This window comes from Grammomys surdaster, unplaced genomic scaffold (genome assembly GCF_004785775.1).
Source record: "Grammomys surdaster isolate TR1022 unplaced genomic scaffold, NIH_TR_1.0 63, whole genome shotgun sequence".
Taxonomy (NCBI): domain Eukaryota; kingdom Metazoa; phylum Chordata; class Mammalia; order Rodentia; family Muridae; genus Grammomys; species Grammomys surdaster.
In genome coordinates, this window is record NW_021604565.1 from 17835150 (window position 1) to 17840032 (window position 4883).

The window sequence follows — 4883 nt, forward strand, 5'->3', positions numbered from 1 at the left end:
ATTTATCTTTTGTATAGTTTCTTATACTATAAAAAAAAAGTTTCTTATACTATGCTATAAAAGGCCTAGAGGTGTTTATGTGGATTTGTTTTGGTTATTGTAGCACATGAAATTTAGATTTCATTGCTACTGATTTCATCTAGTGTTTTAGTTAGATTTCTATTTCCATGAAAAAGCACCATGACCAAAAGCAATTTAGGGAGTAAAGGGTATATTTCACCTTCCACTTCCTTATCACCAATATCACCACCCATCCTTAAAGAAAATCAGAGCAGGAACTCCAGCCAGGAACCCAGAGGCAGGAACTAAAACAGAAGACATGAATGAACACTGCTTTCTGGCTTGCTTCTCCTGGCTTGCCCAAGCTGTGTTCTTATACTATCTAGGACCTAGGGATAGCTGCACTCATAATGGATTGGACCCTTCTATATCAATCATTAACCTCAGAAGTGTCTCACAGGCTTGTCTCCAGGCAAATCTCATGGACGGACATTTTCAGTTGAGGTTCTCTCCCATCAGATGACTCTAAATTGTGTCAAGTTACCCAAAAGCTAACCAGCACTTCTAGCTCCACTAAGGAGCTGTTAATAGGCATGCTATAAATCTTATGTACATGAAGCTAAATTGTTTTGACTACAGATAAATGATATTTAAAAATGGAAATATTTTCAGCTAGCTTCAGTTGCAGAAAGTGTTGCTTCTTAGCTATATAAATACAAACTACATTAATATATGCATTATTACTCTATGCTATTAAAAATTACCTAATCTCATAAATGAAATTCTCAAATGTTAGCAATAAGCAAACATAACAGATTTCTCATGTGATCATGTGAAAATAGTTTTTCTGCTCTCCTGGATCTTAACTAAAGTATAGTAGTTAAATAGTTACACACACACACACACACACACACACACATTTTTATATTACAATAGTATGCACTTAATTTATGAGTCAAATTAAATGAATCTATTTTTTCATTGTGAAAAAAATCTTTATTTTAAGAAAAAAAATTAGTTAACAAAAAATTTAACAAGTTTCACTTAGCAAAATACACCAAAAGGGAGTCACAGTACAGAGAAAGCTTTAAGTCAAGGCATCACCAATTCCTTCAGTATTAGTACTGTGTCTCAATTCTCAAAACTAACTTTTAAAAAGCTTAAACTTAACCTAAAGATTTTAAATGAAAATATAAACTAGAATGAACATGAGAAATGCTTCTCTCTGCATCAGGGATCTGGCACCTTCGAGTTCTCCAGAAAAGTACATGTCCCCAGTGTGTTCACTGTGGTGTGCTTAAAGATCCACTCAACATACTTATAAACTACTTAACTCAGATAGCATCACTCTTAAGTATACTACCAAAAATGTTAATTGAGAAAAGCGTAAGAAAGCAGTTTTAGTTTACTCAATATTACGTGCTAGTAGAAAAGTGTGCATGAGAAACACTGAAGAGGTAATTTTTTAATCCAGATTTCACAAACTCATGGTGCAAAGTGGGTCCCCCAGCTTCCTCTAGAGTTATAAACTGCTCTTGACTGCTTATTGGCTGCCTGTGAAAGTTTGATTGAAATAACTCAAATGTTTCTACAATACTAATCATATCCACCCATGCTGTTCCGACCGCTGTAGCCGGCCCCGTAACTGCCACCCACTGACTGGCTCTCCAGGCCACTGTGAGTTGCCCGGGGAGCTGCCCATGCCCTGCATCACCTGACTGCTATAAGCCCAATTGCTAGCCCCTGTTGTTGAATTGAGGAAGAGCTCTTTTTATCTGTGCTGCATGTTGGCCCTGTCCTTGGACATAGCTGCCACTACTTCTTCATGAGTAGCAAACTCAACATCAGCTTCTCCCGACACTCTTCCATCAGGACCAGTCTCAGTATGAACTCACACAGGGTTGAGTGGAGAGAAGTTGTAAATGTCGTTCTCCGTTGCTTTGTAGGGCAGCCCTCTCATGTGGACACAGTGGCCGGTGCTGCTCTGCGCTGTGAATTCGCTGTCTCCGTATCTGTGGTCACACATTCCTGAGAGACAAAAGCTGGGGTCTCTCTCAAACAGGTCAGTGGTGAAGCCATAGGGCATCACTGGGGCCGCTATATTCTTCATAGCCCCCATAGCCTGCACTATAGGCACCATACCTCATCATGCTATCCAGGCCTGCTTGTTTCACAGTGTCAACGTACTTCCGGGCTGTGCCAGGCCTGTCATAAGGCCCAGGCCTCTGCACAGACATAAACTTCAGAGGTGGATCTGTGTATGACCTAACTTCCTCCTGACTGCTCTTGAACACTTCAATATACCGGTGCCCTATTCTCTCCTTGTGCTTCCCTAAAGCTTTCTCAGCTGTTACGAGGCAACCTGAACGAAGGCCTCCCCTGTAATCTTGTCTTCCGCGTCCACAGGTAGTGCGATCCTGTTTGGCACAATTTCCAACCCTGAGAACTGAACGATTTCTTCCTTTGTGCATCCAAATGGGAGTCCTCGAAGCCTCACAAAGCCATCATTGGCACTGCTGGCACTGTTTGGACCACTGTGCTTCAATACCTAATCCATCTCGGTTTTCTGTGACTTGGACACCTCAATATACCGATGTCCCATGCTTTCCTTGTCTTTTTTCCGGAGACAATTTTACATTATCTTCTGACTCAAGTTTGACAAAAGCCTCACCACTCTGCCTGCCTTCTCTAGTATAAATGAAATGAACACCTGCGACCCCATCAAGAATGGTGCAGTCGGAGAGGAAGTTTTGTACGTCCTCAATTGTGCAGGACCAGGGTAGGCCACGGTGTTTGACCACATAGCCTTCACCTCCCTCGGGGTCCAGCATCATAGATACTTGACAGGGCTAATGTCACACAAGCTTGGGAAATTTTTTGTAGCTTAAAGAACCACCACAGACGCCTTCTGCAGGAAGCAATGTAAGACAACAAGTTTTCCAGGGGGGGAAGGTAGAAGTGACACTTCTATTTTCAATAATGAACGCAGCTTATGAACCCAAACTCCACCGGACGCCTTAAAAACACAGAAGGCACTGGGGAAAGTCCAGGCACATCTCCTTTTTGTTCTCAACCTTCAGGAAGATGAGGCACAGTGCCATGAATTTATTCTTGAAACCCCTCTTGATTAAAACGAAGATGCAGTGTTATTGTTATTATACCCTTTTAAAATTCATATTGGTTGGTCAAATTTTTAATCTTGATTACCATTCATTTTACTAATTACTTAATGTAATCTACCTTAAATGTGAAGTGGAGTGCAGAGAAATCTGACTAATTGCACCACTGTATTTCACTTCAACTCATACTTACTAAGTAAGGTTATATACTCTGCCTCAGCTGAGGGTAAGAGTACATTGTTGACAGACACGTTGTTTAATGTGTTGCTCATGCTCTAAAAGAGGAGACTAAAATGTAAACAATATAGCTGTAGTGACTTACAGCGAATCTTGCAGTAGATGAGTACATAGCACCAGAGAATGCCTGTCTGTAGCAAAGCACACAGCACTAAACTGCACTAGAGTTTGCAAGAATGAGGTAATCTGGTTGGAGTTTAAAATGTACCAAAGCCTGGTTGAATCATTCCACCTTGTCTTGTATGGATAATGGAAAGGAATAAAGTCTAGAGAAAGGGGACAAAAGACTGAACTTAAAATACATGTGTATGTGTGGTAACAATGGCAGGACTTTTATATTGCTTTAACATCATTCGCATGGCCCTTAATTTTTTTTTTTTTTTGGTTTATAAGCCTGGGAATCATTAAGCTTTGATACTACACAAATAATACTAGCTGGCTGACATACCAATTATCTGGAGTGAAGCAAATGTGTTTAAGTCTCACGTACTTCATCCTTGAATAAGATTAATAATTTTTGATTTCTTAGGAAACAGAGATTTGAGAACCAAGAGATATAGATAATATCCTAGGATATGTCATACTATCTAATATTATCTTAGACCCCAGAGCATAGTATATTCTCAAAGATGAGCTAGTACTTTGACTCTATTCCTGACATTTTCCCCATGACCAATGCTTGGGTGTGGATCCAGAACATGTCTCTCTTTAATGACTGTGGTTGATGTATCTGTTAGTTAAATGCATCCTTTTAACTTTAAAGGACTCTGCAGAAATCCATCAGCCAATAAAAAACAGCAGCCAGGCTACTTTACATTGGTAGTTTCCTTTCTCAAAGCACTTTCAAAGCAAGTGGAAATTTCTGTTAGCAGAAAAGTACTTGGTTAATTTGAACAGATTAACCAAGTATAATCAGAAAGCACATCAGTATCTTATTCTAGACAGATCATATTGTCATCCAGGCCATGTCTGGTGTACTTGTAAATTACCCAAGTATAATTAGTAAGCGCATCAGCATCTATTTAAGTAGGCTCACTGTGGGTCTCTGTACACATTGATCATATGCTATTCCTATGTGAGAAACAACCTCATTTGACTTTGTGCTTTATTCTTGGCATTCATGCTGCTAACACACAAGGTAATAAAGAGTTTTGCACAAACTATCTTGTTATATAGCATACATTATATTATTATGTATGGTGACTAAATGACATAAAAGGTACAATCTCTAGAGCTAGGGAGACAGCTCAGTTGTTAGAGTGCTTGACTTAAAAATACGAGATTCTAAGTTCAACACTAAGAATTCATGGTAAAAACGCTGATATCCATGGCATAAGCTTATAATCTTAGCACTGTGTAGGTGGACACTGACCAGCTAACCAGGCATCTAAGTGAGTTGGACCAAAAGAGTAAAAGTAGATGGTCTCTGAGGAACAACACCTAAGGTCGACCTCTGGTCTTCACATGCATGAATGCAGCACATGTGCACCTACACACACCTGTGCACTTGAACACACATGAACATGC

General features: G+C 39.8%; 1 pseudogene; it reads right to left on the reverse strand.

Moving 5' to 3' along the window:
- Nucleotides 1-1596: 1596 nt before the first annotated feature.
- LOC114620582 lies at nt 1597-2834 on the reverse strand (annotated as a pseudogene).
- Between the last annotated feature and the right edge of the window lie 2049 nt (nt 2835-4883).